This window comes from Neofelis nebulosa, chromosome 2, assembly GCF_028018385.1.
Source record: "Neofelis nebulosa isolate mNeoNeb1 chromosome 2, mNeoNeb1.pri, whole genome shotgun sequence".
Classification (NCBI taxonomy): domain Eukaryota; kingdom Metazoa; phylum Chordata; class Mammalia; order Carnivora; family Felidae; genus Neofelis; species Neofelis nebulosa.
The window spans coordinates 151,296,223-151,311,637 of NC_080783.1; the positions used below are offsets into that span (position 1 = coordinate 151,296,223).

General features: G+C 42.2%; 1 pseudogene; it reads right to left on the reverse strand.

Annotated features, from left to right (window-relative positions):
- Positions 1-3,383: 3,383 nt before the first annotated feature.
- Positions 3,384-3,963, reverse strand: LOC131493395 (large ribosomal subunit protein uL6-like; annotated as a pseudogene).
- Between the last annotated feature and the right edge of the window lie 11,452 nt (positions 3,964-15,415).

The following is a 15,415-nucleotide window of genomic DNA, read 5'->3' on the forward strand; positions in this document are numbered from 1 at the left end:
AACACTCCCACTTCACCTTCTGTGTGAGTTTCCAAGCAACAGAGCTTTACTGAAACCAGAGAAGTAGGGAAGGAAGTGATGAACCCAGAAAGTTCAGCCATGGAGGTGCCCAGACAGTTTTGGATATCAGAGAACTGCCTGTCCCATCTCCCTAACCTAACCCTCTCTCTCCACTGCACCTCCCTCAGAACCTGCCGAAACCCCCAGCACAAAGTAGCTGTTCAATCAGTACATCTGTCCTTGCCTCATTGTTCCCTGACCATGCATCACAGGTTTCTTTCCTGATTTACTGAGGAGCCATCCAATGTTAGAAGAAAAATAGGTTCCATCTTAATTTTCTTCAGTATTTGTTAGCGAGGTAAATAAAGCAGCTCAGTATTTTGGGGAATCTTAAGTCATTATTCAACTTTCGGGGCACAGCTCTCCTTGTGTATAGCCCATTGGCCTCTGCGAAATTTCTGGTCCTGGTTTTGGATTTCAAAACAGTAGTATTTAATTAAAATTAATTAAAAAATGTTTTTTAATCTTTATTTTTGAGAAAGAGAGAGACAGAGTGTGAGCAGGGGAGGGGCAGAGAGAGAGGGAGGCACAGAATCTGAAGCTTGCTCCAGGCTCTGGGCTGTCAGCACAGAGCCCAACGCGGGGCTTCAACCCACGAAATGCGAGTTCATGATCTGAGCCAAAGTCGGACCCTCAACCCACTGAGCCACCCAGGCGCCCCTTAATTAAAATTAATTTAATGAAAGCTCCCAACTGAATGTTCTTTCTCAACTAATCTTAACACATAATGCTTTTTACTTCTAACTTTTCTTTTTCTTAACTTTTATTTTTCTATTGAAAGAAATGTCTATTAGATCAAAGAAAATTACGAAACTTTTCCAGGCTGGGTTAACAATTAACATGGTGCTTAGTGCCTATCAATATACTTGTTTGTACTAACATCATAAAAACGCACAAGTTCACACGAATAAGCTAAGGAAAGCAAAAACCACATCAAGACTACCTAACAGGGAAGTAATCCCCATTTCCAGAAGGCCCACAGTAATAGAGTCAAATGCCGAATATATGAAGATTTATGACATGTTAGCCCATTGTTACCACACATTATATTGCTAAGTCAGTCAATTCAGGGCCAGAAGGAAGTCAGTCCATGGATACACTTACCCTTGAGTTTGCAAATCTTCCATCTGCTATAATCACAGAAACCGCTCAGTGCGGGAAGGTCAGTGCCTACTGGACATTAGCAAATGCTGGCTATGTGTAAGACCCTAGTAACAGTTTTCTATGTGTACAACTTGTCCAAGTTTTCTATAATGGTCTTTGTAATCCTGCGATTATGATTTTGCCTATTGAAGAAATCATTTGATGACATTACTGAAGTGGGCATTGTCTGACAGGTTTTTGGAGAACGAAATAAAATTCCAAAAATATATTCCAGGATGGAATTTGATATGTTTGCTGTTCTCCTCCCTTTTCAGGGACACATCTAGCTGTCTCGAGGGAGAAGTGGCACCCAGGAACCACATGGGACCGGCACACTCAGGCTGGCACTCTGTACTTCTGAGGTCCAGATGGAACCAGACAAGCCCCAGCACCTAGCTCTGACTTCCGTTTAACCCTTAGCTTTTCTTCTCCCCGATTTGTCCTTTTGTTAGTTCTTCCAGTTTAGAAACTCTTTTTGAACTGATGGGCTTCCTTCTTCTTCCTACTTCCGTATCCTCTGTGTTTTGTCCCCTCTTCTTTGTTCTAGTGCCTGCCTCAAGCACGGGACTGAGTAACTGACCTCTCCCACCCAACCCAGGGTCATCCCCGTAATGTGCCCCTGGGGGCAATGCTGCTGCGTGTCCAGGAGACCTCAGCCAGCTCCTGGGTTTCTTTCAAGACTTTCCTTTCTTAGAGTAATTTTAGGTTCAGAGCAACATTTAGAGGAAGGTACAGAGATTTTCTGTCTCCCATACATGCAAAGCTTCTGCCATTATCAACATCCCCCACCAGAGTGGCATTCTTGTTACAATGGATGAACGTGCACTGACACATCATAATCATTCAAAGTCTATTGTTTACATTAGGGCTCACTTTTTTTTAATGAACATTTGACACACAATATTACATTAGTTTCAGGGGTACAGCATAGTGATTCAACTTCTCTATATGTTATGGTATGCTCATAACAAGTGTAGCTAACACCTGTTATGGTACAACCCTATTACAATACCACTGACTATATTCCCTATGCTATACCTTTTATTCCCATGATGTACTCATTTCATAACTGGGAGCTTGTATCTCCCACTCTTTTTCACCCATTTGCCCATTCCCTCATGCCCTCTGGTAATCATCCATTTGGGTTCACTCTTGGCATTGTACATTCTATGGGTTTCCACAAATATATAATGACATGTATCATATAGAGTGTTTTCATTGCCCTATAAATCCTCTGTGGTCCAGCTTTTCATCCCTTTCTCCTAACTAACCCCTGGAAATAACCATATTCATAGTTTTGCTATTCTAGAATGTCACATAGTTGGAATCATGTAGTATATAGCCTTTCAGATTGGCTTCTTGTACTTAGTGGTATGCATTTAAGTTTCCTTTATGTCTTTGTATGGCTCAATGATTCATTCTGTCTTAGCACTGAATAATACTGTATTGTCTGGATGGACCTCAGTTTATTTATCTATGTACCTACTGAAGGACATCTTGGTTGCTTCTAAGTTTTGGCAATTCTGAGAAAAGCAGCCATAAACATTCATGTGTAGGTTTTTATGTGGACATGCGTTCTCAATTCTTTTGGGTAAATGTCAAGGAGCCTGATTGCTGGATCATGTGGGAAGAGTATGTTTAGTTTTGTAGGAAACTGCCAAACTGTGTTCCAAAGTGACTCTACATTTTGCTTTCCCACCAGCAATGTCTGAGAGTTCCTGTTGTATACACCCCACCAGCATTTAGTGTTGTCAGTGTTGTGGATTTTGTCCAATCTAGATAGGTATGTGTGGTAGGATCTCTCTGTGCTTTTAATGTGCATTCCCCTGATGACATATGATGTGGAGCATCTTTTCATATGTTTTTTAAAAAAAAAAATGCAGGGCTTTTATTGTATCTTTAAAATATCACAAACAGGCCTTAGGAATCATCTACTGGGGTGTCTGGGTGGCTCAGTCGGTTAAACGGTCAACTCTTGGTTTAGGCTCAGGTCATGATCTCTTGGTTCCTGAGTTCAAGCCCTATGTCGGGCTCTGTGCTGACAGTGCAGGGCCTGCTTGAGATTCTCTCTCTGCCCCTCCCCTGCTCACACTCTCCCTCTCAAAATAAATAAATAAACTAAAAAAAAAAAAAAAAAGGATCATCTACCATTTTGTTTCTGTTCCTGGACAACTTAGAAATTATTCATCAGCCTGCTGAGCCATTCTTTTTTCAGAGACATAGATCCATCCCCAAATTTTCTGATATTCTTGTTTTCAACTGTTGTGGGTTGGTGAATCAAAGCAGCTGAATTTGATACAAGTTCAATGTCATTTCCTTCTACAATTAACTCATCTTTTTGGGCACAAGACACTGAACAAGCAATGCCTGGTCTCATCCAATCCCTGCAGATGTATTCTTCAACCAGGAAATTTTGGACTTCAATAAGATACCTGTTCTCCTGAATAATGACACTGATGGAGGAAGTGAGCATACATAGACCTCATCTTGTAACGAAAGCCAAATAGAACACCCTTGATCACGTTCTGTACATGGCTACAGAAAGTGTGAACAGTAGCCAGTTCCTTTCTATTTCCTCACCATTTGTCAACCTAGAACCTCTTCTTTTTCTTTCCAGGAAGACAGAGTTTTACATTGAAGTGCTTTGAAGTCCTTCTGCAGGGTTCTTCTGTGGCTTTTCACAATAACTGTGCATCCTTTCAGAGTGATGTTGACATTTTCTGGAATGTCAGTAATCTGACTGCTGAAAATGATCTTCATTCTCACAGTAGATGAGGCAAAGAGCTCATATGCTTATTTGCCATCTCTATGTCTTTGGTGAGGTGTCTGTTAAGGTGTTTGGCCTGTTTGTAACTAGGTCTTTCATTTTCATATTGTCAGGTTTTAAGAGATCTTTGTATATTTTGGGTAATAGTCCTTTATCAGATGTGTCTTTTGCAAAGGTATACTCCTAGTCTCTGGGTTATCTTCTCATTTTCTTCACATTGCCTTTCACAGAGCAGAAGTTTTGGGACACTTGGCTGGCTCAGTCAGTAAAGCACGTGACTCTTGATATTGAGGTTTTGAGTTCAAGCCCCACACTGGGTGTAGAGATTATTTTAAAAATAAAAATAGGGGCACCTGGGTGGCTCAGTTGGTTGAGCATCCAACTCTTGATTTCAGCTCAGGTCATGATCCCAAGGTCATGAGATTGAGCCCCGCATTGGGCTCTATGCTGAGCATGGGGCTCTATGCTGAGCATGGGGCTTGCTTGAGGTTCTCTCTCTCCGCCCTCTCCCCGGCTTGACATATTCTCTCTTTCTCAAACAAAAAATAATAATAAAAAAGTAAAAATAAAAGTTACCCCTCTTGATAATATTCACAGAGCAGAAGCTTTTAATCTTTTTTTTTTTTTTTTCAACGTTTTTTTTTTTTTTTTTTGGGACAGAGAGAGAGCATGAACGGGGGAGGGGCAGAGAGAGAGGGAGACACAGAATCGGAAACAGGCTCCAGGCTCCGAGCCGTCGGCCCAGAGCCTGACGCGGGGCTCGAACTCACGGACCGCGAGATCGTGACCTGGCTGAAGTCGGACGCTTAACCGACTGCGCCACCCAGGCGCCCCAGAAGCTTTTAATCTTAATGAAGTACAGCTTATCAGTTACTTCTTTCTTGGATTTTGCCTTTGGTTTGTATTTAAAAGTCATCTCCATGTCCAAGGTCATCTAGGTTCTCTTTAATGTGATCATCCAGGAGTTTTATTGTTTTGTGCTTTATATTAAGTCTATGATCCATTTTAAGTTAATTTTTGTGAAGGTGTTAAGTTCTATGCCTAGATTAATTCCTGGGTAGTACAAGTGCCTTATATCAACAAAATACTAATTCCTCCTTCCATTCCCTTGTGTCATTGTTGTCATTTATTTTACATACATACATAAGAATATATGCACCCATAAGCTATATTCATAAGCATACATGGTTGCTATTCATATTTTGAACAAACAATTATCTGGCTAGGTCAATTAAGAATAAGAAAAATAGGGGTGCCTGTGTGGCTCAATCAGTTAAGCATCTGGCTGTTGATTTGGGCTCAGGTCATGACCTCATGGTTTGTGAGATTGAGCTCCACATCAAGCTCTGTGTTGGGCTTGTTACTGACAGTGTGAAGCCTGCTTGGGATTCTCTCTCTCCCCCTCTCTCTCTGCCCCTCCCCTGATAGCTCTCTCTCTCTTTCTTTCTCTCTCTCAAAATAAATAAAAAACTTTTTTAAAGAATAAAAAAATAGTAGTTTTTATTTTATCTTCACTGTTTCTTATTTCTTCTCTGATGCTCTTTCTTTATGTATATCTGAGTTTCTTTTGTTTTTAGGTTTATTTATTTATTTACTGGAGAGAGAGAGAGAGAGAGAGAGAGAGAGAGAGAGAGAGAGAGAGAATGAGCAGGATTGGGCAGTGAGGGAAGGAAAGAGAATCCCAAGCAGGACCTGCACTGTCAGTGTGGAGCCCCCTGCAGGGTTCAAGCCCACAAACTGTGAGATCATGACCTGAGCCAAAATCAAGAACCAGATGCTTAACCGACAGAGCCAGCCAGGTGCCCCTAGATCTGAGTTTCTGATCTACGTTCTTCTCCTTCTCTCTAAAAAACTTCCTTTAACATTTCTTGCAAGGCAGGACTATTGACAACACATTCCTTCCATTTTTTTTGAGAAAATCTTTATTTCTTTATTAATGCTAATTTTGTAGGGTTCAGAATTTTCAGATGTTTGGTCTAGGTGATTGGTTTAAGATGATTTCTGAGGAAAAGCTGAATATAATTTTTATATTTGTTCCTCTATAGGTAAGATTTCCCCTGCCCCCTTTGGCTTTTTAAAGGATTTTTTCCTTCATTTTTGATTTTCTATCATTTGAAAACGACATGCCTACATGTAGTGGTTGTTATTTGCTTTTTTTTTTTTTTAATTTTTTTTTAACGTTTATTTATTTTTGAGACAGAGAGAGAGCATGAACGGGGGAGGGTCAGAGAGAGGGAGACACAGAGTCTGAAACAGGCTCCAGGCTCTGAGCTGTCAGCACAGAGCCCGACACGGGGCTTGAACTCACAGACCGTGAGATCATGACCTGAGCCGAAGCCGGCCGCTCAACCGACTGAGCCACCCAGGCGCCCCTGCTTGTTTGTTTTTTTGCTGCATGTATCTTGCTTGTGGCCTCTGAGTTTCCTGGATCTGTGGTTTGGTGTCCGAAATTTCCCCAGTTGACCCTCAGTCATTATTGTTTCAAATATTTCTTCTGTTCCTTTCTCAGTTTTCTTCTCTTTCTGATGTTCCTGTTACACGTATGTTACATCTTTTATTGTTGTTCCACAGCCTTTGGATATTTTCTTCTACTTTTTTCAATCTTTATTCTTTGTTTTTGGTCTTGGTAGTTTTTACTGATATATCCTCAAGCACAGAGATTCTTTCCCCCGCTTTGTCCAATCCACTAATAAGCCCAAAGTTGTTCTTCATTTCTGTTCTAGTGTTTGTTTTTTTTTATCTCTAGCTTCTCTTTTTCGTCCTTTCTTAGGATTTCCATCTCTCTGCTTACATTGTCCATCCATTCTTTCATGCTGTCTAAATATCCCTTTGAACCATATTAATCCTACTATGGTTCCTGCCACATCCCTGCTACCTCTGGCTAGGATGTTTGCTATGTCTTCCAATTTTTTTTTTTTTTTTTTTTTTTTTTGCCTTTTAGTATGTCTTGTGATTTTTTCTTGATTACTGGACACAATGAACCAAGGAACTTCTCTAAATAGGTCTTTAGTAATGTGGTGTGAGGTGTGGGGAGAAAGGGAAAATTCTACAGTCCTATGATTGAGTCTCTGTCTCTTAGGGAGCATATGCCTCTGGACTTGGAATTGCACAGGTATTTCTTAGGGTTTTTTCCCCCCTAGGTGGGACAGGATGGACTGGCGTTGGGTATTTCTCTTCTTCCAGGCCATTTAAGCTCTGATAATACCTTAGCAGGTCAGTTTCTGGTTTATTAGTTTCACCTGCAGTAGGCCTTGTTAAGAAGAGAGAGCTCTGGTTTATTTCAAAATGGTTCCCTTTCCCCTCTCCCTGCTGGAAGCCCAGGGATTTTTTTCTTGGCTATTTATTGTGATAACCTGGTCAAGTTCTTGGGGGTAAAATTCACAAGAGTTTGGGGCCTCATTTAAACCTGGGTTCCTCTGTAGTTATTAACTCTCAGACTTGCCCACATTGAGCCTTCTTTAAATCATTAATTACAGTTCAGGTTTTCCTGGCCTGGAGCTGGCTCCCATGGCAGTTTCCACACAAGAGTCTCTGCTCAGGTAAGCTGTGACTTCCTGCATTTGCCTGTCTCTGTAATATTAGGGGCAGTGGTTTGCCCCTCCTCTCCTCTCTTATATATTCAAGAAGAGAGGAGTCCTCTCCTCTCTTATATATTCAAGAAGAGTTGTTTACTTTTTAGTTTGTTCTGCTTTTTACTTGTTGTTGGGACAGAATGGTGATTTCCAAGCTCCTTAGGTACAGAACTGGAAACTGTGCTCCTGAGTTTCTTGCCCTAGCTGGAGGAATTTATGATCTCCAGGCTACCAGGGTCCCAGGTGAGATAGCATGTGCTATGAGTGGCCTTCTACCTGACCATCCAGGCCAAGGAAAAACACTTACGTGCTGGAAAATGTTCCCTGCTCAGAAAATATGATGATATGATGGGGATGACTTTCAGTCTCCATGAATTTACTACTCTAGGTACCTCATATAGGTGGAATCATCATGTTTGTTGTTTGTGACTGGCTTATTTTACTTAGCATAGTGTTTTTAAGGTTCATCCATGTTGTAGCATGTGTCAGAATTTCCTTCCTTTTTAAAAAAAGTTTTAAGTGTGTTCATTTTTGAAAGAGAGAGACAGAGCGTCGGGGGTGGGGGGGGGGGAGAGAAGGGAGACACAGAATCCAAAGCAGGCTCTAGGCTCTGAGCTGTCAGCACAGAGCCCGACGCGGAGCTCGAACTCACGAACCGTGAGATCATGACCTGAGCTGAAGTCAGACGCTTAACCGACTGAGCCCCCCACCGGTGCCCCAAATTTCCTTCCTTTTTAAGGCTGAACATTGTTTCATGTTTGCATATACCACATTTTGTTTATCCATCTGTCCCTCATTGGACTTCTGGGTGGCTTCCATCTTCTGGCCATTATGAGTAATGCTCTATGAACATGGGAGGACAAATAGCTGTTTGACTTCTTGTTTTTACTTATTTTGGGTAATATGCTCAGAATTAGAATTGCTGGATTGTGTTGTAATTCTATTTTAAATATTTTTGAGGAATTGTCATGCTGTTTTCCTCAATGGCCACCTGATTTTACATTCCCTCTAGTGACACACAGGAGCTCCGATTTGTCCACATCTTAACCAACTCTTGTTATTTTCTTTTCTTCTCCTCCTCCTCCTTCTATAATTAGCTATCCCAACGGGTGTGAAGTGGTATCTCATTGTGCTTTTGATTTTTGTTTCCCTCATGATTAGTGATGTTGTGCATTTTTTCATGTGCTTATTGGCCATTTGTATATCTTTTTTGGAGCGATTTCTGTTCAAATCTTTCCTCATTTTCTAATCATGTTGTTTGTTTTTGAATTGGGTCTGAAATTTGATTTTTTTTTTTAAATTGTCTTAAACACATTTTAAATATTGGTTACTAAGTAAATATTTAAAACACATGGGGGAAAAACTCTCAATGATTGTGGAAGTCAGACAAATCCTATCAGCCAGTGGTGCTAGCCCCAGTGCTGCCCGTTCATTGCCTCTGCCCTAGATGGGTATGGACAGCTCTAATGGGGGGTCGTCCAGAAACCAAAACATGGTGGGAAGGACCAAAGGAAGGGCATTCCCTGTTTCACGAATGTAGTGGTTTCCAAAGTCTTATTTTCTTTCCTTCTGTTTCCAAAGCCTTAGTTGTGCTCACCACAGCAATGAAAGCAAGTTACGTATTTGACTTTATTTAAGGGAGGGCCTCACCTGGTGAGGAGTCAGAGAAAACTTCCCATTAACTCAATGTAGAGTATCAAAGACCTTTGTTCCATTGTACAGGATATTGCTTTATAAAACATCTGTTGACTCACTGCAGGAGGAGAAAATAGCACATTGATCTGAAAATATATTAACTAGGTAACTCAAGGAGATGTCTTCAGTACTTCAAGTGGGCTCAGTGGAAGCAACCTGGACTGGAAGGTCCTGTGACTGATTCTGCCCCTGCTACTATCTTGCTTTAACCTTTTGTTCCAAGCTCTGCTTCTTTCCCTCGAAGATGGCCTTAATAATACCTTACTGGAGGTGCTTTTGGAAGGAGTAAAAGATTTTTTTTTGAAAAGTAGAGGTGCTTTTTAAGTGTAACATTCTATGTAGCCCTAACCTTCGAATCTCATTTTTCCATTGGTCCTGGGAGCAAGCGTGGGAGAGGGTGACACTTGTTTGGTTTGGGCCTCCTCGAGTGTTAGACTGAAGCTCCCAGCCCCCTGGACTTTGCCCTTTGAAAGGCAATGAAGTTTTGTTTTGTTTTGTTTTGTTTTGTTTTGTTTTTTCCTGCTGCAATTATTATCGTTCTTGATATTTTCCACTTCGCAGCTTACATGTCTCTTCCTGGCTTCCTTTGAAGCCACTGCCATCCCTCTCCAACATATCCCTGGCAAAGGTACCGCGATGGTTAGCCAGGGTGGCCTGTGTCCTTCATAACCCACACCATGACAGGCTTAGGATTTGTTCCTGAAGTTCCTGTCAACACCTGCTCGGGACGGAGAGGTGTCTTCCCGCACATGAGCACAGTTCTTCAGGCCAAAGTCTCTGGAACTGAAGCAAATTAAAGGCCCTCTAAAGGAAGAAAGCATTCTCACAGACCCTGAGAATACATTTGACATACATAGAGACATCTGTCTCTATGAACTTACTGCTCTAGGTACCTCATGTAGGTGGAATCATCATATTGGTTGTTTTGTGACTCACTTATTTCACCCAGCATGTCTTTCAGGTTCATCAACAAAGACCTTCAGAAATCTTTGGCCCCAGTGTAGAAAACCGTGTTCTAGGAGGCGAGGTGATGGAAAACAGGAGCGCACATAACAGACAAAAAAGCACGGCCTTACATACCCCAGGCCCTCTCCTTGCTTGCTGTGTCACCTTGAGCAAGTTTAGCATCCTCTTCTATACTACTAGGGAAATAATACCCGTCTTCTCAATATGATGAGAGGGCTAAATGAGACATCAGACTGAAAGTGTCAGGAATTTGGGGTGGGGGGGAGCATAATAAAAGTTCGTTCCTTAACCATTTAAAGGTGGAGAAATATATCAGGGACAGGGCCTGAAGCATTTGCCAGGTGCCAGCCAGAAGTGCGAGCGGCACATTTTTCATTTTCAAGGAGCTGGGGTCCAGGAGGGATCCAAGCACTGGGCATCCTCATGCCACCCACTGAGTGTCTTGTCCTTAATGGGTGGTTTCCTGAGACGTGGGAGGATCACATTACCTAAAGTCAGTGTCCTACAAGTCCATCCTCTGTCTTTCTTTCCCACTTCTCCTGAGAGACTTTGGAGCCTTTGTACAATACAGCTCCTGGGTGTCTGCCTGATAGCCAAATTGCCCCAGAATGGGGAGGAAGATTGGGCTCCTCACTGTGCCTTTCTACACAAATGGCCATGGCTATCATTATTCAGGGCTGAGCCTGCAGAGAAAATTGTATAACTGTGCAGATTAGGGCTGTGACAAATACATGGTTTTCAAAATCAGTTAACCCTTAATGATCCTTTTGTCAAGGGTCTGTTCCTTTTCCTATATTCCTCAGCTACTCTTCCAAACCTTTAAAAAAAAAAAAAATTTCAAGTTTCTTTATTTTGAGAGGTGGGGGGGCGAGGGGAGAAAGAATCCCAAGCAGGTTCCGTACTGTCAGAGCAGAGCCTGATGTGGGGCTCGAACTCACGAGCTGTGAGAACATGACCTGAGCCGAAATCAACAGTCTGATGCTCAACAGACTGAGCCACCCAGGCACCCCTCTTCAAAAGCTTAATCCTACAGGAGGGGTGGTGGAAGAAAATCCATTCCTGTTTTTGTTATCATATGATCTGAAGCAAGAATGGGCAGAAGGAAGTAAATCTTTCAGAGATAAAAAGAAAGAATTAACCACAAGTCTTTTTTGCATATATATGTGCTCTCTTTCTGTGATAGTAACTTAATGTGTTTTTACATACTGTATACATTTGTACATGTCTTCCATTATCTGCTTGATAGGCAAGGAATGTCACCTATAGTGTTTGCAAAGAATCAATTATTTAAATCTTCGTATTTCAAAAAAAAAAAAGCTTAATCCTTCTCCACAAACCTCCTAACTTACTCTGCCCCCGCCCTCTCTGCGTAGGCACTGGCCTCTGATTTTCTGAGAAAACCAGTTTGCTAGATATCAACCTTCCCATTCTCACCTCTCTGCATCTTCAGAGTTGTCCCCTTTGGCACCTTGCCTCCTCAGAGTCAATCCAAAGACTCTTGGCAGAGACACTGAGATGTGGTCTACTTATTTTACTGAGACCCTGGGCCTCATAGACCATATAATGATGGAGATGGTGCGCACTGTCTTTGCTACCACATGGGTACAGACTGCATGAGAAAAGTGAAACAGAGTGGGAGACAGAGACAATCCCGTAATATTTTGATAAATCTTTGGACGCAGCCATGCCTGGATTTGTTCATCTGCACGAGTTAACTCTCTTTTACTCTTAAGCTGCTTGAGCTTCTGTCACTCACAACTAAAGGGGACTGAAAGAAAGCACACTCTTCTAGACTGCAAGTGTCACCAGAGGAGGACTATGCCTGTGTCTGTGTTGTTTATTCCCAGCACTTAGGACAGTGCCTGGCACATAGGAAGTTCTCAATAAATATTTATGGACTAACTCTACCTGTGCCTAGTGTTGATGGTCCCATCTCTTCTTCACCTCAGCTCCATCTTTGTTCCAGGTTTTAAAAATCATTTTCTTTCCTGTGTTTTAAGCCTCTCCCTTCCTCAGATAGTATGTATGTTCAAGTCCCCTTAATCCTGAAAATAGAACCAAGCACATAGTAACAAAATAAAAATCTTCCTTTATTATGGCATTTCTTTCTAGCACCCTGACCTACTTTCCCGTTTCATCTGAGCTTTTCAAAAGCATATTCTTAACTCATTGCAACCTGGCTTCCGTCCCAACTATTTCAATGCTGTCATACTCATTCTTGACATCCCTGACGTGAATGCATATATAGCACTCTCTGTCAGCCACTCTTATTACTCTCCGCACAGTTGATTGATAACCCTTCTTCCTAGGAAGCAGGATGTTTCTCAGAATCTTCTAGACTCCACTTTCTAGATCTCAGCTCAAGGCTCTCCCTTTTGCCTGAAAGTTCTGCTTGAATTCTAGTAACAGAATTTGGCCTTCCACCAACACATTTTGGATTTTTTCCCCCTGCATTGGAACTATAGCAGCACAACACTCTCCTTGGCCCTGGTAATTTGCTCCTGGCCTCTGTCACCCAGTGTGTCCAGGGCCCACACTGATGTCACACCTGGACCATCAGAGTTATACTAAGTGGAGGATGGCCTTTGTGACTCCGAGGCTGGTACTCTTCGCTCAATAATTTTCAGAGGCCAGTCTCCTAGGCCCACTCTGTAAGTATTGAACTGGAATTTTCTCTGCAACCCCAGGATTAGGTTAAAGGTAGATTTCATTTTATCTAAGATAGTATACTATTACCTAAGGCCATTTCGGGAATGAGATTGTGAATGGAAGTACCTCGTCACACTGTTCCAGGAGCCCCTCTGAGAATTAATCCTGGCTGGTTCTGATGACCAGACAAGTAGTGGAGGATTCTAGGCATCTAAGTAGAAAATTACAACTTCACCCATATAACAAATGAACATGCATAAATAATCTGAATTGTATAATTTATAGAGGCTTAAGAGATAAATGATCTCTGCTCATCCTGCTAGCTTTAGAAAACAACAGAGTTCTCCAGTGGCTACATCCATTTCATTTATGCACTCAGCAAATATTTGGCAAGCACCTACCGCCTGCAAGGAGTTTATTATCCACATAGGGATAAAAATCACGCAGATAAATAGCTTTAATAACATGTGGCATTAAATTTCAAATGGGTTTTCTTCTGCTAAAAGGCTACAAGGAGCCTTAAGAGTAAGAGCTGTGTCAACAAACATGAAGTACTCATTTAATCTAGTAAAGGTCCAGTTCATCTCATTCAGAGATGGCTAAACATGGCTCCATATCAGAGCCTAGAGCAGTAGCCCACGGCGGCCCCTAGGAACTGATATTTCTAACAGTGTTCCTGAGTGATTCTGATATGCCCCTAGACTTGGGCATTATAGGTACATTTCACCCTTTGCCTCAGAACTGGATTTGCCATCTCAGTGTCATTTGATGGTATCTTCTTAAAAATAAGTCCTCTCTTGATTATCTAACTATACTCCCTCTGGTTCTTCCCTGTCTGGTTTTTCTGTCTCTTTCCCTGGTTACTAATTTTCTGTCAGCCACATATTAGTTTTCTATGGCTGTCATAACCTCCAACTTAGTGGCTTGAAATCACCCAAATTTATTATTTTACAGTTTTGTAGGTCAGAAGTCCAACACAGGTCTAAAATCAAGGTGTCAGCAGGGCTGTGTTTCCTTCTGGAGACTCCAGGGGAGAGTCTGTGTCCTTGCCTTTCCCAGCTTCTAGAAGCTCGTGGCCCTCATCCATCCTCAAAGCCAGCAACACTGGCCTGAGTCTTTTTCATGCTGCATCACTCTGACTTCCTCGTCTGTCTCCCTCTTCCACGTGTGAAGACTTTTCGATTAGATTGGGCCCACAGGGGCAATCCATGATACTCTGAGCAACGTCATTCCATCTGCTGCCCCCTTTGCCATGTACTTTAACCTCTTCACAGGTTTGGGCATTTGGATGTGTCTATCTTTGGGTGCAGTTTGGGGAGCATCGCTCTGCTGCTGCTGACCCTTACTGTGGTTGTTTTGTAGCCCTCCCCTTGCAAACCAGGCCTTCAGAGGCCAAACAGGTGGTGTCAGTGAGCGAAGCTGGACCAGGAGACGAAGCGGTGGGCTGGGGCCCCTTTTAAAGGAACCCTGGCTGATCAACTGGCCAATTGTGGTTATGTGAGAATGTGTGCCCAGTGTTGCCAAATCTTTTGATTTTTCAGAGAAGCCAGAGCTTTTGTTTCTTTGTTACATTCCACAGCCTTTGAATATTGGCAATAAATTTTAATCTTTAAAAGCATTGTGTGAGCCAAGCCAAACATATCTCTTGCTATATTTGGCCTTGAGCTGTCCGTTTATAACCTCTGCTCTGTATATTCCCCCTGGAAATGATCTCATTATGCTTAAGGATTCAACTACCACCTGTACTGTGCATGATGACTCCCAAAGCGATCTGTTTATTTAGATTTCTCTGATCTGCTGACAACTGTATCCCCAACTATATTTTCAACAGCCACAGTGACTCATGCTCCCTCTGCACAAATCTGCTTCTTGAGCCTGAGACCTGGTAGTCCCTCACTTTCTAGTCCAATGGTCACCAAGTCCTAACAGTCTGCCCCTTCCTTTGCACTTGGGGCTGTGATTGCCTCTTTCCTGGATTATTATAATACTTTTTTGTAATAAAAATTTTTGTAATGTTTTTTAATTTACTTTTGAGAGAGACAGAGAGACAGAGCATGAGTGGGGGAGGGGCAGAGAGAGAGGGAGAGACAGAATCGGAAGCAGGCTCCAGGCTCTGAGCTGTCAGCACAGAGCCCAATGTGGGGCTTGAACTCATGAGCTGTGAGATCATGACCTGAGCCGAAGTCAGCCTCTTAACCTGCTGAGCTACCCAGGTGCCTCAACACTCTTTTTGCTCATCTCTGAGGATCCATTCTTCCTGATTCCAGCCTATGCTCTAAAATGCAACTTAGATCACATCTTCTTTCACTTCTGTGGAACATTATTCAGTGATTTCCAATAACCTACAGGATGAAGTCTTTAGACTTTAGTCCATAATATAGCATTCCATGCCTCTCATGTGGTGACCCAGCATTATCTCTCCAACCTCATTTCTTACCACTTTTCCATTGCTGTCTGGTATTTCAGTACTACAGAACATTAATTGCAATTCCCTGTATATGGGATATGGCTTACCACTCACTGGTCCCTTTGACGGAATGCCCTTTCCCATTGATCCACCTAG